Source organism: Camarhynchus parvulus, chromosome 8, assembly GCF_901933205.1.
Source record: "Camarhynchus parvulus chromosome 8, STF_HiC, whole genome shotgun sequence".
Lineage (NCBI taxonomy): Eukaryota > Metazoa > Chordata > Aves > Passeriformes > Thraupidae > Camarhynchus > Camarhynchus parvulus.
The window spans coordinates 9964501-9987685 of NC_044578.1; the positions used below are offsets into that span (position 1 = coordinate 9964501).

Below are 23185 nucleotides of genomic sequence, written 5' to 3' on the forward strand. Positions count from 1 at the left end.
CGATCCCCACCCACCCGGCCCTCCCCGCGGCCGGCGCGGCTCCCTGCCGCCGCCGAGCTGCCCGGCTTCCCCGGCGCTGGGGAGGGAGAAGGAGGAAGAGGGAAAGGGCGCGGGGGCTGGGATGGAGGCAGGAGGGGGGGGTTGAAACTTGCCCTGCAAAGTTTGCGTGTGGCCGGGCGGGCGCGGTGCCGGTACTCACGGTGCGGCTGGCGGCGGGCGCTGCGCGGAGCTGGCGGCGTGCGGGGAACGGGGCAGTCCCGGGCGTGCTGGCCCCGCTGCCCGCCCGCCGCTCGCATGTAGCAGCGCGGGAGGCGACGGGGGTGCGAGGGAAGGAGCAGTGCTGCCTCTCAGTGCCGGCTCTCATCAGTGAATGAGCCTCCACTCTCCGAGGGGCTCCCACCGCACACACACACGCACACACGCGCGCACACACACACACGCACACATTCACTCTCACACACACGGAGCCGGGCTGAGCACTGCATACATTAGGGCACTCGGGCAGTATGGGAAATGCAGTCCAGCCCCGGCGCCCACCCGCCGGCTGCCCGCCAGCCGTGGTCCCCGGAGTTGCCCAACTGGGGCGTCGGGGGCTGCTCCTCTCTCAGGGGCGCCGCTTCCCTCCCAGCCCCGCCGTGCTGGCTTCGCCCACCCGCCTGGCATCGGTCATATTTTCCACCGTGCAGCTCCCTCCCAAATTGCAGCGGGACGCTGCTGGGCCCCCCGGGCGGCAGCTCCCCCGCTTCGGGGCAGCCCCGTACCCTTCCGGCCCTGAGGCACCCGACTCCGCTCGGGATGCCCGTGGGGACGCTGCCTTCCCTCACATACCCTGCGGCATCTTCTGGCATGGCATGGGCGTGATTTCCAGGCGTAGGCATCATCCCCAAACTTGCCTTAGACAGCCACAGCAGAGCCAGAGAGCAAATTAGGGACTTAACACTCCCAGTGTTTCCCAACTGCAGCACGCAGGCACGGCACTCACACTGCTATTTTAATGTTTCCTGGATGCACGTCGCAGCTCTGCACAAACCCTTCTGCACACACCCTCCACCTCGGCCACAGGCAACTTCCCTGCCAATCCTAGGAGTGTCCCGAGCAAAAACTGCCTGTCATAGGAAAGGGAAGAGCCAGTTTTAGATGGAGACTCAAAAGAAACATTTGTCTCGTTGTTTCTTGTGAAGTACACCAAACATTGATCCAATAGACTTATTTGTTTTGCTCAAGAGCACAATGGTTTGTGTTTTTTCTTCAACTACTAGTAATTCCAAGCTGTTCTTAAAAATAATATGGGCAGCATTTTATGGCTCTTCTCTAACTCTGTGCTGGCATTCTCAAAATACAATTGTGCTATGTGACATACACTGAAAAAAGAAGTCCTCTCTGTCAGCATCATCAACCACTTGGGCTGTATTCTGTGTATGACAGCAAGAGGGATCACATGCCTGTGTCGTCCAACAACTTTTGTGTAAGCAGTGACTCATCACTAAAGTATATGGGCTGGCTTTACCTGTTACTCCAGGATCACTGAATGTGCCAGCCCCCATAAAAATGTCCACAGGCACGTCACGAAGCGTGTCCTCAGGCCTTAACTGAGTGCAGATCGTGATGGTTTGCTTCTTGCTGCACTGAAACTCACCCATCCTTCCTGCAGCATTTCAGAGACAGGTGTAATACACAGTGCTTGCATGACTTTTGAATCATAAAATCTTTAGAAATGTTAATAATAATAATAATAAACAACTCCCTTATTTTCACACTTACATTTCAAAATAAAACAATGTGCATTTCAAGCTTCTCAACTCAGGAAGAAAGCACCTGGGTGAAGGAGCTTCATGTACTTTCTTGACACAACCACCAGAAGCCCTGTTCCCTGCTCTTGCCTGCAGCTCAGCCACTCAGAGACTGATGATACCCCCCAAAAAGAGCCAGCTTCCTTTCAAGGCATCTGCTCCACTGCTGCTTTCCTGCACACCTTGTGCAAGAGCAAGGAGGATGGCAAAGCAGGCAGCAAGCACTGCCTTCTCCCATGGATCAGCCATGGCACAATGGTAAATGTGGGCTCAGATTCCAGAACTCCTTTTCTGCTTTGTGTAAAATCTGGCATTTGGATAGTCCAGGTAAAAATCTCTCACGAATTGGAGCAAACATTATTGTACACGTATTTTGCTCATCGATAGCACCTTGTAGTTACCCTCTGATTGACCAAAGCTACAATTTTTTTGCACTGGTGATTTCAAACACTTCTCTGGAAGCAGCTACCCCACAGGCTGTGCACAGGGACATGTCTCAACACCTGAGTCCTGCCAGTTTGTCTGGGGACCCTGAATTATTTGGCACCACACACATTTCCAAGGCACCCATCTTGCAGCATGCTTCTCACCAAAAGCATCAACTGTTCAGGACTTCAGTAACTATTCCACAGGGTAGTGTAGATGAGCCACGTTTTAAATAACATCAGAGTTTGACACACTTCAGGAAACCACATTAAAAACCATCCCTTATCTCCCAGGGATCCTGGAGAAAACATTCAGTCGCAGCCCAGCTTGTGCTACAGCTTCACCATCAAAATTACAGAATTCCAGGGGAAAGAAAATGCTCTTATTATAAAGCTGTATTTTCAGTACTTACAACATCATGAAAAATGATCCCTCAGATTTAAACTTCTTTCTTTTGTTCTTAGCCAAAAAGCAATTTTTTTTACTCTTTCAGTTTCTTAGTATGGAAAAAGGGATCTGAATCCTGCGCCAGTGTCCAATTTATGCTAGCTGAGAACCAAGCTTTGTGTTTTGAAGCTTGGAAAAAAAAAAGCAGCTTTATTTAACTTTATGTTACTGCATCGTCACACACAAACTTAATACAGCTTGGATTCAGGGAACAAATCTGGCATTTAGCTAGCTTCTGTGAGCAATGTCTTCAGAGGAAAATAAGAAGATACACTCAAGTTATTTATATTTGTAATTACCATTAATCTGTATTACTAATGAGGATTTTGATCCTGAAAATGGATCCATAAACATGGACTCCTGCACCACTATGGAGCTGTGATATGCACAGAGGCCCATAGGAAAATTTTCCACTGAAATATATATGCTACACTGATTATTTGGACCTTAAAATAACTTTGAACATCTGATTTAACTTTTACTGTATTGCTCATCTCTAAGAGTAATAGGGCACACCTCCACTTGTGGGGTTCTTTCACTTAATATTAAAACAAAATTTGAGATTGTTACATGTTATCAGAGTGCTGTCCCTTCCCATTTCAAACACTGTTCTAAATACTGAAATCTAAATTAATATATACAATCCTGAAGCTACAGGGTTGATTGGATGCACTTAACTTTATACATACAGATTTCAATAGGATTACTAATAATACATAAAGTCAAGTACACATGTAAATTCCACCATGAACAGTGCCTTGACTGAAAGTCTGCTGTATTCTTACCGTACCAATGTGCATTCTTAAAACAAGAGACTCCCTCACCCATCATTATCTCCTCTAGCTGCTATTGCATAAAATGAGATTGAGAAATGTGATAAACTGCAGCAGCAGCTGCAGAAAGCAGTGGGCAGACTGTGTTGTGTGTGTACCTGCAGCACACCGGGGTCCTGTGACAGGGACTTGCATTTGTTGACCCTGCTGTGTGCCCTATTCGGTCCCCCAAAAAGTGACTCCCAAAAAAGTGCTGAAATTCTCCAGTTACAGAACCACGTCCTGAAGTCACTGGCACCATCACCACCTACAGCCAGACCCAGACCATTCCTTGCATCCCTTCATCTGCGGGATGGGTGAAAGGTGGAAAGATGGCAAACGAATTACTTAACTAATTAAAGCTAAACTTTTTCTCGCAATGAGTCTCGGAGGCGGCAGTCGCTCCCGGCGGGGTGTGGGTGGCTGCTGCCGTGTGTAATGTCCATGCCCTCTGCTGGCTACAGCCAGCGCGTCCCAGCTGCCACCGCCACCCTGCCCGGGCCGCCGCCACAGCGGCCACGCCGGGGAGGAGGTGCTGGCCGGGGCTGCAGCGCCACAAGTCCCTGCTGTCCAAACGATTTTATCCCCTGGTTTTGTCAGAGCTGTGGCCCTGGTTTAAGCATCCCTAAGCTGGTGGCTACACTCCAGGAGGACAGGAGCTTGGAGGCTCTGCACTTAGCCGTGTCTCGCTCTGATGCTGTTAGCAAGGACATCTGAGATGCAGATTGACCTATGAGTTTGGGAGCATTATTCTGGTCTTAACAGCTGATCTGGGCTTTACTCTAGTGGTTGGTGTAAGGATTGTCCCAGAGCTCAGGAGAGCTAATATGGGATCTCTTCATCTCCTGAGCCATCTGTGGCTGCCCTCTGCCAGAGCCCTCTCTCTTCATAGGAAGAATCTGGCAGAGGCAGGGCTGAAATCAACCTATCTGCCAGAAAACTAAAATTTAGAGCTGGCACACTCTCAGTGACTAGTCTTCCCAGAATGACAAAACAGTCTTTTAAATGACTTGTTGACTCATATGACTAGTAGTAAGAAAATTTTCTTCAGCCTACAAAAATTTTCAATGGCTGAGAGATAAACTAATTTTCTTCTTGTTAATCATCATCACCATTGTCATTATCAGCATCACTATCTTCACCATCACCTAGATCTCTTCCAAAGTCCACTGGCTAACACAGAAGAACCTCTTGGTTTTGCTTTTCATAACACGCTGCAAGATGCCAGTATAATTTTAAACATTGCTCATCACCGAATCTCTACAGCAGAATGGAGACCACGCCTGGGATTTTGCAAACAAGTACTATGTATTCTTTATATATCATTGTCCTGCAGTATCATTGCCTGTACAACCTTCCCCTTGGAAAATTCCTTCTCCTAAAAAGAGGTTGTTCACTGGATGGCAGATGTCAGACAAGTAACTGTATCAACTGTTTTAGGAAGACTGCTCTTATGTGAACATCAATAGTATTATCATTTCTACAGGTGAAGCCTAACACAGCTAGAGCCCTAAAAGAGGCACTTCTGGGACGTGGGCTCCCAAGAAAAGTTCTCTCCAAAACTCTGGTATCCACAGTGTGTGATGCATGCAGCAACATCCTTTTCTATCAACTGTTTCTAAAATTTGATTACAGCCCTGGACACTTGTTTTCTGTACAAGCATCCACTCTTTTTTTCAGGGCTTTTTAAAATCCCTCTCTGAGCAATATCCTGTTGCTAGGAGTTCCACAGGCTAATGGTGTGGAAAAATATTTCCCAGTGAGAAGAGCTACACCTGTCCAACCCCCCTTCTGTGCACCATCCATCACGCTGACAGCGTAGGTAACTTGCCCGGGATCATGTCAAAGCGTGAAATAGCTATAAAGGCAACGCATATGTGTTTGTCATTTTTATCATTAATGGGATCAAGCAAAACTAAGGCAGAGCTATTGAACTGTGCCACAAAAGCCAGGGGAAGCTGGAGCCATGTCCAAGAGCAGTTCAGAGTGGTGGCTCCTGCTCTGGCCCGCGGAAAGTGCACTGGGTGAGCAACACTTTGATCTTCTTATTTATTTGTGTTTGATGTGACTGTAATGCAGGAAAAATGCTGGGTTTGTTTTTGGGGCCCAAACAAGCTGCATAGCCTGGGGCAGGGGAGCACTACCTCCACAGCCTGGACCTGTGGCTCTGGGCTCCTCCTCTTCCTCCCTTCCCACTTCAGCAGGGAAGCCCAATTCAGCAGAGGATGGGAAAAAATACCCACCTCCCCTTTTAGCCAGGCAAGCAAACCTGAGCAGGACAGATCTAGTGAGCTTTTAAGGCAGCTCTCTGGTGTGATTAGTTAGAGCTTAACATGAGATAAAATCAATTGGAAACTTGTGTGAGTTAGGGCTGCTCTCATCAGTCAGAGTTTGCAGCAGCCAAGTGCAGCATGATTGTTATTAATATCTACTACAGATGTATAAGCTGCAATGGGGCTTTACAGTAAAAAGGAAGACAAGTTGCTCTTTCCCAAGAACATACAGATTGTGCATGTAATTCAGGGCATGCTGAGCACCCTGCACATCTGTAGTGGTGGGAACTGCCTGTTCTTGGGAGAAAATACACTGGTGTCTTATATGCATGTGCATTTTCTCCTGATATTGCATAACATGCAAGGATGTTGTTTAGGAGTTTAAAGTGCTGAGTATTACGATGTTTGTAGTCCATGCTAGGAGCTGCATTAGATGTGAGGCAGCCCACACACCATGGGTGGCTTCAATCCTATGCTTTGTGCCTGCCTTCTTTCAAAGGAAAAATGCTTTCTGCCAATGCAGTAAGTAATTCTGTATAAGGCTGGACCTCAGCATCAGCTGTAGTGCTCACTGCTGTGACTGCTGTGATAATTCCCATGCTGTCACATGAATGGGATTGCACCATAAACTCACACACCTTAGCCGTGCTGATGGCCAAGCCTACATAATGGCCCAATGCATTGGTGCTAATGATCCAGTGTTTATGGTGGCCCACAGCACCGTTGTCATGCCAACGAGATGGTATTCCTCTCTAGAAAAAATAATAATAACCAAATAAATAAATACTTTCTTTCTCTAGACTGATCTGTCTGTTTAATGGGAGTTGGAGATTAAAGCTGAAGGGAGAAAAAATCCTGGCTGAAATACAAACCAGTCTCTGTTCAGATGAGAGCAGAGGAAAACATCTTTCTCCCTCTCCATCCCCTCTGCGCTGTGCAGAGCACTCTGTGCAAAGATTCCTCTCCAGTGGAGCAGACCCCTCCTGTGGCAGAATGGGGAGCAGGAATTTCTGCCTAACCAGTCCCTCCCTGGGGATCTGGGTCAGGCTTGGGACTTCCATGCTGAACCCCCCTATCCTGGTCCCGTGGCAGTGTGGCCCCAGCAGGGACATGGCACAAGGAAAGCCTACCCCTATGGCTGCCATGCTGCCCATGAGCACCCAGCCTGCCTAACCTGCCTTGCACTCTGCCCCAGCACATGTGGTGCCCCAGCAGAGTTCAGCTCTGAGGAGTGATGATGCTACAGACCCAACCGAGCGTCCCTCCTCAGGATCATCCCTTCCCTTTCTGAGAGGCTGATGTGCCTCAGAGCTTCAGCTCTTCCTTACCTCAGTCACCAAACCTGGCTCCAGTGCCCATTTTCACAATCTTTTCTTAAAATTTTGGATTTTTTTTTTCATTTCATACAGAAATAAACTCCTGCTGCTGAATTCCAGGACTTGGTGCCTGGCTGTCACTATTCCCCTCCCAGGAAATTACCCATCTTCCTCTGAGAAATATCTATCTTCTTTCTACCAGTCTTTCTCACAAGTCACTTCTCACATGCATTTCCCATTCTGTTTTCTTGCCCCTCTCTTGTCCTTTAATCCAGCTCACATTACTCTAGCAGTAAATTATTTAAAGCAGGCAAATACGTGCAACAAGCCAGCTTTCTGTCAGACACGAGCCTGTTCAGAAACTGATACACTCAACATTTCTTTATCTTGGCCCAGCTTTATCTTGAGCTATCCTTTTCCACCATCCAGTTCAAATGCCTCATATCCCATCACACAGTCCCAGTGCCCTACAAATCATGGCCCTTCAGATTCCTGCCTTGATTGTTGGAGGAACACCTTATTGCTTCTGCACTTTTCCTGCAGGCTCAACCCCTCCATGGGGTCAGTAAGGTAGAACTTACTGTAATTCAGAAAAATTATTCAGATAACAAGAACAGCTTGAATTTTAAGAGCAAATAACAACAATTAAACTTGGAAGAGGCATAAGCCTTTACAGCACAGGTTGGACCAGCAGCTCTTGTGAAGAGGAAACTGGCACAGGGAATGTCTTGTCCTGCTAGTGTAGCTTTCCCTTGCAAAGCTTCTTGCCTCTAGCACCCAGAGTAAGAAGACATGGATTAGACTTTCCCTTGTTAGCAGTGAGACAGTGAGCTGGTTAAGGCAAATGCCCAAATTCCCAGGTGCCTGCAATGCATCATGTATTACCAGTCAGGCTGCATGTAGTAATTTCTCCCGGTTGTATGTGAAATATGTGAAAGGTCACTTCATCCAGTCCTGTGTTCTAGGCTGTTTTTCAGGAGACTCCTTTGCATCCACCCTTCTAGCAGTTCATCAAGCCAGCCATGCACAGCACTGTTCTTCCTCCACAGGCTGTGACAGTGAGAGACAGTGGTAAGATTTGACCAGGAGGTGTTAAACAGACCTGACAATTTGTGTGCTCTTGTAGGAAATCTTGAACTTCAGTAGCATCTGGGTCTTTCTCCCAGCTATGTTCTTGAAGCTGTCATGTTTGAATTATCCTGGAGATGTTCAGTGTCTCTCTCTCATGTCTTCAGAGCGTGTGGGTAGTTGACCCTGTTGAGTAATGTCATCCCATTAGACAGAAACACATGTTCATTGAGATAAGGATGAGCTGTCTCCCATAAGGTTTGGAATCAGATCTCAGTTGGTCTTTCTGTTACACATCCAACTGGCATGATTCCTCCCTCCACTGAAATCCTGCAGGGATATATTTCAGTGGGCTAATTATAAATTCCTTCTGTCTTGCAATAGCTGGATATAGCATGCCTGGTGGCATGAACCTCCCTTCCTTCATTCGTGTTGTGCACCTCTCTTGCTGCAGGCAAAAGTAATTTCCCCAGCCTGGAAATGTGATTTAATTTGACCTTGTTCACACAGGTTCTGCATCTTTTACATTCCCACCCCCAATGATAAAACAGGATCAGAGGAAATTGCAATGATTCACAGTGATGCTCTGCCTCAGCCTCCAATTCTTCTTGTTCCTTCCTCTCACTGCCATCTCTGCTCTGCCTACCCATTACAGCTACGGCGTACTTCTGACTGTAGGTGGAGGATGTAAGAAGGATGTAAAGATGTGAAACCACACCCTTGTGCCACATCTCCTCTGCCAGGAGAGACAAATTGCATGTCCTTCCTTATGAGACACTTCAGGAGAGAAAGGAAAAGAAATGGAGAGCCAGAGTGAAGAGGGAATACTAGCAGAAACAAGGTGTGTGCTCTAGCACTCTGTTTGTCAACTGTTTCTGTAGCAGATCCTTACTTGCAGTCCCTGCCTGCCCGGATCCACTCCTTCAGCCATCCCCTGCCTGCCCAAGGCTGCTGCCCTGAACTGCACAGTTCTACTGTCCACTGGCTGCTGTCCCCAGTCTCCCCACTTACCCCTCCTTGAGATGGTAAGAATAAATTGTCCAACTTAAATACCTCAGCCCTGGACTTCTAGTGGTCCTGTTTAGAGGAACATTTGTGGAAATCCTTGCGCTCCCCTTGGTTCAGAAGGTCTTGTTTGTGGGATTCTCTCTCCCTTGTCTGGTATTTGAGTGAGATGTAATGGTGAGCTTCTCTAGAAGACAGACTCTCTAGCTGTGCCACAGGAGTGTTAATAACACACTTGCTACTTTGCAGAATCCCAAAGCATACAAAATGGTTGGAGAGGCACATTCTGGCTGTGCAGTCACTGCCTTCACCACTAAACTTGGGGACAGCAAGCCTTTTTACACCAGCTCACAGAAGCTGTAAGCCATGACAAGAACCTGGCTATCCAAAGCAATGAGCTCCTGAGCATTAGGCAGGCATGCTCACATGATTTTTCAAGTAACAGGGATGGCATCAATTGTCAGCAAAGCAGACAATCTGGCTGCATGTGTCATTCAGACTTGTTAATGCTCACCTGCTGGCTTTCCCTTTTGTGCTGTTACCAGAGCCATGGGAAACCTGCTGGGTCCAGTGCCAAATTAGATCCTTTCCCTCCAAATGCAGATTTTTGTCTCCTTTTAGGTGTTTAAGACTCCTATTCTCATAGGAAGTTTCTGAAGAAGATGAAAAATGTTTGAGATCCTTTAAGAGATCAGGGCTGTGTTTAATATTACTATAGCTTTATCTAGAGAAGCTCATACTTTCTGTTTATACCTCACTTCAGCAATTCACATCAAATGGAATATGGTCTAAACAGACAATTTCTAACCCTAGGTTGTAGTGGGGTATCTTGGGCCAGATAGGAAGGACCACAAGTAGTCTCTAAACTGCTGCGAGCTGCAAGTCTTGAATATTGAGCTTTTGCACTAGGAAGAGACTGGGAAGGGGCAGGATGGAGGAGAAGGACAGTATGTCCTCTCATCAGCACTCTGTGAAGCTGGGAAACAGCTGCCAGAGCTGGACACCACAGTGGATAAAAGAGAAGGCACTTGTATGTTTTGCACTCAGTTGGTACAGACTGATTAAGAGTAGGAAGATTTTGACCTGGAGTGAGTTCCTCCAGGGTGTAGACTTTAAGGCCCAAAGGTTCAATTCTGAGCATATGGTGGGTTGTCTGCGTGTTGATGGGCTGACCAGTGAATCAGTCCAGGGGATGGAGCAGTTTTATTGCTCTCCCTCATCTCTGTCAGCCAAAGCAAGATGCCTTGTTCCCTGGAGCCACCAAAATGATGGCTTGTGCCTCTCACACGAAGAAAAAGGTCCACACAGAGCAGCCTGGTCTAAAAACCCATAGCCTGACTTTAAGAAGTGGCAGAAGGTGCTCATTTCCCGGTGAACTGGAGGTTTGCAAGGCACAGTGCAAGACTCAGTGAGATCCAGGCACTGCCCACTGCCGAGTAATGTTGTTGTGAGTAAGAGACTCATATAAGCCATCCATGGTTTCTATTCATTTTCTGCCACCCCCCAGGCAGCTTGTGTGAGGCTGAGCAAGTTGCTTGCTCTCTTTGGCTGCCACTAAACTTATCTTCATTATTGCACATTTTGACTCACTTTCATCCTCTTCTATCGTGAGGAGTTTGCCTCCAACCCTGATCTTCAAGCAGGGATGAGCATGCTGATGCTCCTTCTATCCTCTCACAGTCTCGTGTCTATTTAAACTGTAATGTTTTAGGAGCAGGGACATTAACCCTCATCTGGATTAGCATTGCTCTAATGTAAATAATATTAGTTACATTATAGATGTTTCTGTAATTAGAGTTCCTGTTTCTATAGGCATTTAAACACCCCGTCTCCTCATTTGACAGTTACGTTATTTGATTTGTGTTCTCCTGATGTGGAGATCAGTACAGAAACCCTTTTATCTCTTCTGATGAGCAGGTTTAGACTATGATTGGATTTGATTTTTTAAGAACCGTGTGTAGGGAGGAGCCCACAGATACCTGGTATGATGTGTGTAAGGTGGGATACAGCCAGGGAATTTAAATGGAGGTTAAATAACATGGCAAGAAGCAGGGCTTTAATCAGTAGGGTTTTTTCAAGGAGCATGAGGTAAGGATAAACCTTTTCAAAAGGAGGGGGGAAAAAAGACCTGGCCTAGTTGGCAAACCCTTGGAAAAATTAACCTCCCTGTCTCAATTTGTCTGCATTTTAAGTGAGACACAACAGCATTTGCTGGTACTCTGAGGGAAGCCCACTCATGAAAAGGTTTACCAGAGATTATTTTATCAGAGATGCTTGCCTCAGCAGATGGCTGTATGCTTTAAATTTAAACAGAGAGACATAAATAGTAGAAAAGAAAAGAGGGTAATAAGAAAAATATTAAACTGCCCAGTGCAAATCCTTGGGGAACTTCTATTGCAATAACTGACCTCCCATATAGCACCATTTATTTCATACTCTGGCAGCTTTATAGGTGCTTGTACAGCTACAGACGAACACCAATTTGCCAGTGCAGTTTGTTTTGATAACTGTTGTTTTCAATAAATCTATATTAAAATCAAAGGGAAAATTAAATAGACTGAAGTCGGTGGCACTAGAGATAAGGTAGCACATTACTACACTGGTCTCTTCAGCTGGAGGAGCTTTCCCAACCACGCAGTGTGGGTCACAGGTGTGACAGATTTCAGTGGTCTCAGCTGTGCTTTCTGATGGCAGCCAATCTGAGTGAGAATTTTGGCGGGGGAAAGGAATTTTGTTATTTCCAAGGTCAGTTACTTTCAGGGCTGTAGCAAAGAAGGAGGTTGGGGGAGGATGCACCACACACTTTCACAGGCTCGTTCTCTTGGGTTTCAAAGGACAATTGCCAGCACACAGGTCAAGGTCTCCAACCTTTGAACTCCATGCTGTGTCTCCCAGGACCCCTTAGGTGTTCCCACTCCTGTGTGACAATCCACACAGCTGGGACCTGTGGACTGAAAGGAGCAGCAGCAGCAGATCTGTGAATGGTCCCCTGGCAAGCAGGATGTCTGCATCTCAGATTTTTCTGGACATGGCATGTCCTTCTCCTCTCTACCCCTGTCAGACTAGGGACCTCCTGCAGCATTAGGGGAAGTCCTGATGGAAGAGAGGGAGGAGAGAAGAGAGAATAGAAATTCCAGGAGAGTGCCGAGAAGGAAGGAAAGAAGAAAGAAAGAAAGGAAGGAAGGAAGGAAGGAGTGAGCTAGGGGAAATGATGGGAGGAAGAGAGAGGCTGGAAAAGGAAAGAGGGTCTGCAAACACTGGAGATGAAAGACAAAGAGGCAAAAAATAGAATAAACAGAGGGGGAGATAGTGGGGAAATTAAAGCAGTTTAGGCAGGAGGTATGTGAGAGCAAGGGTCTGACTCCCAGAGCAGGCAGCAACCCTCTACTCCCCTCCCTGGTGAATTCAGCTGTCCATTCTGTCCATTGGACATGTGTGTGTTCCTGGAGATAAAGCTGGGTGAAAGGAGCTGCTTTGGTCAGGAGTTTAGGAACTACTTCAAAGACACAGCTCTGGACACTTGGAGCAGCAGGGGCTAGAGCTGTCCAAGTAATTATTTCGTTTCAATGGGGCAGTTTAGAGGAATGTGGAACCCAGATTTTTCCATAGCACAAAGCATCACAACTGAGTCCAAATAAATAATGAACCTAAGAGATTTCCTGGTAGAGTAAGTAATTTTTTTTTCTAGTTCTCAGTTACTCCAATCAGTGTTTTCTGGTAGAAAATTGGTCTTTTTCTACCAGAACACACTGATTGGAGTAACTGGGAACATTTACTAGAGTGTATCAACATTATCCAAGCTTCTGCTGAGAAATTATTTAAAATATTAATATTTGGGGTGTTCTCTTTTTTTCCCCCTCATCTCCTTCTGACAGTATTGTTTTATTCCTGTTCTACATTCATACCCGATTTGGTCCAAGCATTTGGCCTAAAACATGGGATTTCCTGAGCTGGGGGGAAACCAGGTGCTCTCTGGGTAAAATATTTTTCCTTTGTGAAGTTTTGCTTTTCTGCCCACAGCAAAAAAACAAACCACAAGTGATGACAGGCCTGTGCCAGGCCCTTTGCCTGCCAGCCATCAGTCCAAGAGCTAGTTCAGGTTTTTCAGGAACAATCATGTTCCCTGGGGTTGTTCAGACTGTGCCAGGCACTCCTCCCCCTGCTCTAGTCTCTTATGTCCATCTTTTAAAGGTACATTTGAAAAATAATTGTTAAAACCCATTGTAGCCCCAGCTTATGACAGGGATCCTGATATTGAGTTTCACAAAGACATTTAGCTGGTTTAATAGGAATCTTAAAAAAGGGTGGGGATTATGCCTGTCAATGTAATCTACAGTATGAGGAAAGGAAACAGTGTGGTGTAATGGATGGTTTGGGCTTCTAGAATGATGTAAAAATAAAACAAAAGAAATGTCAAAGTGGTAAAGTGAAAAGAAATACACTTTTTAATTTGGGAATATGTCATTAAACAAGACAAAAAAAAATCCAAGCACTAAACTGTTTGTCCCAACTTAGGTCAAAAATCATATTTTTTGAAACCTCAGAATTTCCCAAGGGACAAAAATTCCTCTGCTATTATTTTTGGCCAGCTGTATTCCATATGACTGCCCGTGAAAAGTATTTTATCTCAAGTTAAAATCCCACACATAAAAATGTCTCTCTACCTTCCAGCAGGTGTGCTTGTCCTATGGGAAGATTTGCTTTATCAGCAATGTGTTCCTCCAGGAGAAACGCTTAATTTTAGATGTTTTTTCCATTTACACTTAGAGTTCAAGACACTTGAGGAGCAGCTCAGTATTGGGTGGCCTGTGCAGGCGTCAGAACCCTTCCTTTATACACTGCAACCCTATTAGCCAAAATACTGGCAAAGACATTTTGGTGAAGAGTTTTGTATTTTTTTAATGTCGCATTAAAAATGTTTAAAATGCTTAAAAATTTCCCATTTCACTGCTGTTGATGCCCTTACTTTGAAATACAGCTTTCCCATGACAACATAGCTGTAAAACACATTCAACTTTTTCTTTTTTTTTTTTTTTTTTTTTTTTCCTTTTTTTTTTACTAGTTAGCAGTGGAGTTTTGCTATAGCTATTAAAATATAAAGAATAAACTGCACCCAATTGCACAATATTTTTTACCAGGGTTAAGCCTGAATTTCTTTGTGGATGGCATTGAAATATCAAGATTAAATATACAGTGCGAGCACAAGGGTTTTACGACATACAATAATGTAGAAAAGCTTGTGTTTCTTTAGCAAATTGACATCACTGTTTGCCCTTCTTTCTTTGTACTTCTTGGGTCTGATTTTTAGGAGCAGGAGCTGGAAAAGGCATGGTAGATGATTCAGTGCAGCTCCCTTGAGCTGAGATCACGCTGGCACCAATGGGACGTTTTACAGTGCTGTAAGTGGCTGGTTTCACAGCTCCCACTGCTCCTCTCGGAAGCTGATCCCACAGTTTAATGCATCATAGCCTTAGGACAGTTCTCCTGATGTTCAGCCTGTTTTCCTTTGGTCAGGTATCTTGGGGAAATCCTTTGCTGATGATGGGTCATTTTATTTTGTGTTTTGGTGCTGATGCCTTCCTGACACACTCAGTCTTTCTGCTCATCCCACGTACAAAGCGGGAGTGAGGGGCAAAAGCTGTTTTCACTGGGACCCACACAAAGGGCAAGAGCACTGATCTACAGCCCGAGCAACACAGTTGTTTATGTTCGCTTTGTATTTCTCTGCATCCTCTTGCACTTGTGGTTAAAGTGAGATTTTTTGGGGACAGGACCAGCCTGTCTGACTAGCTTTGTGTGCTCAGTCAATAGAAGGTCCAGCATGGATGATTCTGACCATTCCAGCAAAGCACAGACTAGAGAAATAAAATGCTCACATGCGCCAAACCCCAGAAGTTTGCTCAAATCCAAGCAGATCTCCTATGGAAACATCCCATCCTGATGTGAAATGTCCGAGATTCCCTTGTCCTCTGCTAACATAGCCCAGTCAATAGCCACTTTCTGATGTCCTGCAATGTTTTTCTAATGCACTTTATTTCCTAGCCTGCCAAAGGCTGTCCCTCTCACCTCTGTTTTAACTGGAAAAGGATTTCCACCCCATGGCCCTGATTCTGGCTGAATTAATGGTTTTTGAACTGAATCAGCACATTTGAAGTTAAAACAGATCCCCACTGAGTCTGTACATTTTTATTACTGTGCAAGGAGTGCTTAGGAAAATAAAAGGAACGAGAAAGCCCTGAGAGTGGACCACCCTGTTGAGGGGGGAAATGTAGAAATCAAGCATGTTTATATGAGTGATATTTATAGGGTCAAGTGACATATATTGTACGAGGCCTTGGAGCCCAGCTCAGGAATACCACATACCAGTCTGGGCACTCATGCTCAAGAAAACTTAATTGAAACTGAAGCAGGTGCAGAGGAGGTCTACTAAGATGGAGTGGGAAATGGAAAGATAAGATGCTAAGGAGACATGAGAAAAAAATGGCTTGTTTAGGCCACCAAAGCAAAGATGTCAAAAATGGCTGGGATCTGAGAGCTGCCTATGAATACACCAGGCAAGGGAAAGAAACCAATAAGCTAAATCAAAGGATCATTTTTCCAGAATAGATTGGAGTAAACTAGCTATAATTACATTTTATCTGGGAATTAGAGGGTTTTCCATCTGTCAGGTAGAGAAAAGCTGAAGAAGCCTTCTACTTGGGTTAGCATGGGCAAGTAAAGAGACATATTTGAAGATGGAGGTTGATAAACTGCTATGTTGGAGAGAAAATTATATTACAAGATGGCTCAGTATCCCTGGGACTTCTTTCCTGACCAATACCCTACCTGTGGATTGCTTTTATCATCTGAAATACTCTTTTGCCTTTTCTTTGCTAAGGACATCAGCACATTTAAAATCTCCTGTCATTGTCATCCAACAGCCCTGTGCTGCATCTGCAAAGCTCTGAGCCCCACAGAACTGCTGTTGCTCCCAAATTCATCAAGGGGGTCACTGTCAGACAATGAGACACACTTGCTCCCACGGGGTTTGAATGAGCTGCTTTCTTTCAAAACACCCTTTAATTGACAGCTCGAAATAGCTTTCCATGATGACAGGCTGTCATTAATATCATTCACCAGAATGATACCCCAGTGATAGTCTCTGTGTTTGGAGGGAAAGGGAGAGAGAAATCCTCTGCAAACAAATGTTTCAACAGAATACATGAACTGAGCTGTGGTTTCAAGAATGACAACATGAATATAAAAATGTACATTGTGAATATTAGTATTCCCTTAAATATGTACTCACGTTGGTTAATGAGTCCCACCGGTGGCGTTAGTAACTGAAGGATTTGGGTTGGCACGTTATTAACTTGTTAAGTAGAAAACAGTGATACAAAACTACTTGTCATGTGTATTATAAGACATTTAAAAGTTTCACTCAGCATAAGCAGCTGAACAGTATTAACAGAGTTGCCTTTAAAATGATCTGATGTTTCTTGGTGCCATAATTATGTAAAATCCCATTGCTTTAAAAGGAGCTGTGCTCCACGGACCCTTAGGAGGGAGGCACTGGGAGAAGGGCTGGGGAATGTCCCTCCTTCTCTGTGCTGACCCAGCAGCAGGCAGAGAGACACCTGACAGTTGATCTTGGGTTAGGATAAGCTCAGCCCTGTCTTCACACAGAGGATCCCTTGCAGCTGCCACATGGGGCCAGGGGGGTTTATTCTGTATTTTCTGCCTTACCCTGCCCCACTGGTTTGCTACTTTCTAATCAAGCTCTGTCCATCCATCAGCCCAGTGGTGGCTTAACATTTGTGCTGAATGAAATAGTGCTTTGCTCAGAAACTGTTGGAGTTTTAAAACAAATAAAACTTCAGGTAACTGTAGACCAGGTTGCTGCATCTGCTGGCAGCAGCAGAGGGATCCAGCCATAGGAGAGAAGGTCACAGCTGGAATCTGAGCTGATTTCTACCCAAGGTTTGAAGACAGTCTTTAATGTAAATTAGGACAGAGCAGACACTGCCTCAGCATGGACCCTATTTCCTATGGGCTTCTTCTAGCCATCTCAAAATCTGTAAAGTAGGGCAAGCAATTAAGACACCAGAGTGACTCCTGAATCACGCTCGCTTGCTCTCAGACAGAGCTGGTCCTGAGGTACCGGGGTCACGGGACTGACGTGGGCTGGGCTACTGGAATAAATAGGGTGGCCCTAATGAGCAACTATTAGCCCTTTTGACCACTGTTCCCCACCTGCATGACCCAGTTTGTCAACATTCCTTGCCTAGAGCCCCATGGCAATTGACCATGTGCTTTGGTGGCACAGTCCCTTGGGCAGGGGAGCTGTTCCCAGTCAGGATGCTACAGGGGCCATGTGCACTGAAGGGCACGGCACAGGATAGCTATTGATCACCCTCATTTATTTTTCCAGGAGCCTGGAGTGAGCCAGATTAATCTGTAGGTGACATTTTCAGTGGCCTGCAGTTCTCATTTGAGGCATAAGACAGGCTCAGACATGAACAATACAGAAAGAGTGACAATATTTCATAAAACATGGCTCTCTTTGAACTGGTTTGGGTGCTGATAGTTGTGCCAGAAAAAAGGCTCTCTGAAAGTGCAGTTGCTGAAGGGAATCTCATTGCTCTCCTTTGATGGATAACTTGTAAGGGTCTCACAAGGGTCAGGGAGGCTGGCAGAAGCCAAGGTGTGGCCCTGGTTACTGCAGATAACTCAGCTGGGAAAAGGGGTTTTCCCCAAAGAGCTGGGCAGGAGGAAATCTGCCTGCTGTACTGCCGGGGAAACCTGGGAAACAGCACGAGGCTTGGCCAGTGAAAGAGGGCATGCCCACCTCTATGAGCCATTCATCGTTCGTTTGTCTAGACCAAGGAATTACATTTTACTGCAAGATGCAGAGGTCAGCAGAGGAAAGGCCTCTTCTCTTTCATCCTCTTAGAAACACAGGCAGGCTGTGAGCCCTAAATTTCAAGCTTTGGGACTGCAGTGTAATTTCAGCCAGTTTCCATCCCTGCTAAGGGAGGGCCAGGGACAGATTGCTCAAGGAACACCACAGTGCAAAGGCCTTCAATTCACTCTCCTGGGCTCCTGACAAACTATACATCAGTCACCAATGACTTGACAAATCACAGCAATATAGCTAAGCTTAGAAGTAAAATTTCACATTATCCTTGCTTATGTGGGTGGAAAGCTGAAACATGCCAAATCTAAGAGGACTTAGAGGAACTCTTACTATTATTAAATGGTTTGCTGTTGATATTTTTATAGTTCTGACATGATACTTTCATGGTTCAGGCCTCTCAAGTTCAAGGCTGCACACAAACAGAGGAAAGGATAAATCCAGCCTGAAGAGCCAGCAACTCAGTGAAAGGCAGGAGAACCAGGCAGATTCAGTCAGGCAGCCAGCCCACCTCACGTGGAGCATCAGTCAGTGATCTCTGCACTCTGGTACTTATCTTTGTCCAGTATTTTGAGACATGGAGCCAGAGAAAGGCTTAAGGAATTATTTTAAGAGGAGAGTATGACAGGTAGGATTGCTCCTGCCTTCAGGCAAAGATGGGTGAGGCGTCCTCTAGAATCCCTTGCAGTCCTGTTCGCATGAGTCAGTGCTCTGAGTTTGTTCATCGTGCTTCTGGGGAGTATCAGGGGTGTGCAAAGGAGCTGCTGGCTTGCAGTGTGGAGGTGTGAGTGAATGTGAGAAGCGGGGAAGGAAGCAATGAATAGCAGGGAATGGCCCCAGCTAGAACACTTGTCATTGCAGCTGAGATTCCAAGAGTTAGGGAAGCATCAGTAGGCTAAAGATTGGGTATCACTGCAGGTAAGTTCAGAGAATCACAGAATTGTTCGGGTTGGAAGGGATCTCTGGAGACCATCCAGTCCAATCCCCTCGCCAAAGCAGGGTCACCAGGGCAGGTGACAGAGGAACACCTCCAGGTGGGTCTCGAATGTCTCCAGAGAGGGACAATCCATGGGCAGCCCGTTCAGGATTCCTTGCACCAGCGGGCAGGGACAGCGCTCAGAACCCTTGCAGGGTGTGACAGCCAGAGAGATCGGGAGTGGGGAGGACGTGCCACAGTTCAGGGGAGCCAAGCAAAGAGCAGGCACGGCTCGGACAGGTTTCGGCTAAGAGAGATGAGTGAGCACAGAGGCGCGGAGACACCAGGACTTGGGGGAGGTGTCCAGCAACGGGCTGGGATGGCCCTTGAGGACACAAGGCGGGTAAGTGCTGGCCCCGGGGCAGACGAGGAGTCGGGCCGGCGGGGAGAGGATGAGATCCCGCCGGGCACGGGGGGTGGGAACCGGCGCCCCCAGACCCGGCGCGGCGTCGAGGCGCGGCCACGCGGCGGGGCCGGCCGGGGAGAACTACGACCCCCAGCGTGCCCCGCGGTGCGGTGCGAGACACGCGCCTGCGCGAGGGGGCGCGGCGGGTCGGAAGCCCCGCCCCCGGCGGCGGCGGGCGGCGCTGCGGTTGGGCGGCGGCGCTGCCGCTCAGCGCGGGGTCGGGGGTCAGAGTGCGGGCGGTGAGTGGCGGTGCCGGGCACTCGTGGTGCGGAGTGCGGGGCGCGGGGCCCGGCCGGGCCGGGGCGGCTCCGCCGCGGGGGTGGTGCGGAAGGCGGGAGGCGGGCGGCGGCTCGGCCCAGCCCTGCGGGGCCCGGCCGGCGCGGGGGGCCCCTCAGGCCTGGTGGAGACGTGGGGCCGCCGTGGCCCGGGGCGGGGGTAAAGGCCCGGCGCGGAGCGGGGGCGCGGCCCGTTCCCCGCGACGGCGGGGCTCGAACCGGGGGCGTGGGGCTGCGGGCCGGGCCGGGCCGGGCGGGGCAGGGCGAGGGTGCCGGTGCCGGTGAGGACCGGGGGCGGCCCCGGCCCGAGGGGAGGGCGCGGGGTGGCGGCGCCTCGTCCGCTCGACGCCCGGGTTGCCGGGCCCTCCCCGCCCCGGAGCGGCCCGGAGGGGAGGTCCTGAGGGTGGCTGTGGCAGCAGTCCCCCAGATCCCAGCTGCAGCGGCATCAGTCGCTCTCAGGGCTTGAGCAAGGGAAAACAGCCCGTCTGCCCAGGGGCTGGGCACGGGCTGAGCTGCAGGCAGCAGCAGCAGCAAGGATTTTTTTACGTTTTGGGATGTGGAGGTTCATAGGTGGAGGTAATGAGGGAGTAGGAGGTTTGTTTTGGTTTTTTTTTCCTATATTTTTTACCCTGTGAGATTGAACTGATCACCTGTCTCAGATCTGGAGAGTGAAGTAAACTTGAGAAAGCTTAGGATACAGTCTGTTTACTTGTTTCCTGAATAGCATTAGGAATTTCTTCTCCTTTTCTTTTCTTGCTGCTGTGCTGTTACAGGTGTTTCTTCCAAACTGAGATGTATAAAGAGGTGTTGTCATTTACTGCTGATGTTCTGTCTTTTACAAGTCCTGTGTCTGGTGGATTTACGTGGTCATTGCTGGCCTGTTTGCTAATAAGTGTGACATTTGTTTTGCTACTTCTTTACTTACCTAGTTCCTTTATTGAGCTTTTGGTTCCAGAGATGGTAGATTGACAGCTGCTGTTTAGTCTGAACTCTTGATATTCTTTCAGCTGTGATGCAAGGGGACCAAGCAAGTTTTCTAATATGTTAATGCTTGCACTGTGTCTCAGGAAGGATGAGGTATACAGGGCTCCAGGAAGGTACATCTCCGAAGGACTTGTCCCATCAGATGCTGTTAACAGCTGTTTGAGGATTTTACCTGGTTTCTTTTTGATGGTAACTTGAATAGATTTTGTCCTGTAGTGTCTTTTTGCAACACTGTAGCATCTCATATCGCTTGATATTAAAGTTGGCATCTGAACTTTTATTAAAGAATGAATTATTCTGAAATTCAGTAGTATGTTAAAAGTCTAGTTGATTAGTCCCCACTGCGTAGGCTTGGGAAATTTGATTTCAGATGATGTTTTTTACTTCAGATATTTTTGTTTCCATTTTGAAGCACTGGATTCTGCCCTTTGCAACTGAATTTTCACATTAATTTACAGTGTGGAGTAAATGTTTGTTTTATTTCAAAGAGTGGCCCTGTGGCCCTTTTATGCATTCTTGTTCGTCTCAAACTTTGGGTTGCTCTACATGAATAGTGTGTTTGGTTTGGTTTTTTTTTTGTGAAGTTAGTGTGTCTAGACAGATTTGAGTGGTACCAAAATCCAAAAGAAGAAAGTGATTAAAGCCTTTTAAAAAATGCCCATGTGCCTGATGCTAAATAAAGAAGACCTTGGATTGAATAAACACTGATAGGACCTAAAGTTTCTGTTCTGCACTTGAGAGACACTTCAGTTTGCTCTCTTTAGAGGGCCCAATTACAGCTGGTTTGGTGCTTATCTTGTTTTGATTCTGTTAACTTTGGTAGGCATTGCTTTTATTTATTTTTTAACCCTGTTAAATTTTGGAAATAGAGTTCTGGAAGATACTTAAATGTGTGGAGTATTTGCATTTTACCCTGTCTCTGTGTCAGTCCTGTGGCCACCTGCAGTGGAGGGCCCCAAGGCTGTGGAGTGCAGGTGACATCCAGGTAAATGGTGCAGGACTGCCCATGGTGCCTGGGCTTACAGGGGAGCACAGAAGGCTGTAAGCAGCTGTGCTTTTGTCTCAAGTCTCTCTTGGACCTGAAGAAGGTATTTTTGCTAGAAATGGTCCTGCTGAGACTCCTGGTGTTTCACTCTAGTAGTGATGAACTAACATACCAGTGTGGTGCCATGGCGAGTAGGGGAATAAGGAAACAATTGGACAAGTTGAGGCTGTCAAGATATAACCTAGGGCAGAGGTGCTGGCTGTGCTAGGGACCATTTGGACCATTTTCCTTCCCTAAGAGAAGTGATCTCAGCTGGCCTCAGGCCAGCTGAAAAGTTATGTTCTCCCTAGATGTGTTGTATAGGTAAAGCTGCTTCTCTTCCAACCAATTTTTTTTTTTTTAATTTCAGCTGTATTTGTTACAATCTATTTTTTTTTCTGTGGTTGAATATTAGGGTCAATATCTTCCCTGGCAGATTTTCTGGGCTGAGACTGGGTTGCGTGGAAACCATGCCCCACTGTAGCTGCTACCCTGCTTGGAGCCTTTGCTAGTGTACCAAGACACGGCTTTGGCTTGCTTTTAACACTTTTGGAGCTCATTTGTGAAGATCAGAAGTTACCAGTGTATTGAGCAATGCAAATCTTGTTTCCCTGAATCCAGGCTGAGATTCATTTGGGACTCTCGGTGTTAACTTTAATTTTTCAGATAACGAAGGTGTGCAGCTGTATAAGTGGTTTGAGGAACTGTGGCATTCATGTGTATGAAAATGAAGTAATTATGTGTGCCAGATACCATTAAACAAAGGGTGGCCTGCTATGTCTCCTTTCCACTAAATTAGGCCAATGTGCAATAGTAGCTTTTACTGACTGGATGGGTAGTAGCTACAAATCTCTAGCTCCTGGCGCTGGGACCTGTGCTGAGGATTGAGAGCACTGAAGTGCCATAAATTTCAGAACTTATCTCAAAGACCAGGGCTGGGAAAGTTTGAATGAAAACTAAGACATGTTGTTTTTTGACAGCAAATGGATTGACCATTGGAACGAGCTGTCTGAAGGTAGAGGGGAACCTCCATTCTTCATGCTGCAATTCAAGGCCAGAAACTTTTCTGAAAGATGTTCCAGCCTTTGGGCTCAACTAAGGAAATGGAAACTTTAGGGCCAGCATTACATGAGGCTGAGACCAGATGGTCTGGTGGGCTTTGTGAATTGAAGTTTAATGTGTCTATGCTGCTAGAGCTACGATAACTCCTCCATTCTCTGCAAAGTGCCATGTCATCCCAGGTGTCTCTGTCCTGGTCTGAGTACATGGGTTGGTGAGCAGCTGAGCTGACCAACAGCCCCAATGGCTCATCTCATTCCTGCTTCTGCCAGTGTGGGCTCATCCTCTTTGAGCTTTGGTATTCATCCAGCCTGGTCCTGAGCTAATTCGTCTCACTAAACTAGCCAGAGACTATCTTGTTTTAATTGTGTTTTGTTCTGGCTGTGTTAGTCCTTTTATAGGTTCCTGTGGTTGAATCGGCTCGCAGAAGG

General features: G+C 46.8%; 2 protein-coding genes across 4 annotated transcripts in view; one reads left to right on the top strand and one right to left on the bottom strand.

Annotated features, from left to right (window-relative positions):
* The window catches only part of RNF220 (ring finger protein 220), a 217715-nt gene extending 216771 nt beyond the window's left edge, over positions 1–944 (bottom strand). Inside the window, exon 1 of one of the 2 annotated variants that reach the window (XM_030953260.1) lies at positions 829–944. The gene's annotated coding sequence lies outside the window, so the exon portion shown is untranslated. Of the gene's footprint in view, positions 1–199; positions 437–828 lie in introns of those variants that run through there. The other variant, XM_030953261.1, reaches the window with a different exon arrangement.
* An 18650-nt stretch (positions 945–19594) lies between these two features.
* Positions 19595–23185, top strand: part of ERI3 (ERI1 exoribonuclease family member 3) — a 129268-nt gene continuing 125677 nt past the window's right edge. Inside the window, exon 1 of one of the 2 annotated variants that reach the window (XM_030953481.1) lies at positions 19595–19651. The gene's annotated coding sequence lies outside the window, so the exon portion shown is untranslated. Of the gene's footprint in view, positions 19678–23185 lie in introns of both variants that reach the window. The other variant, XM_030953480.1, reaches the window with a different exon arrangement.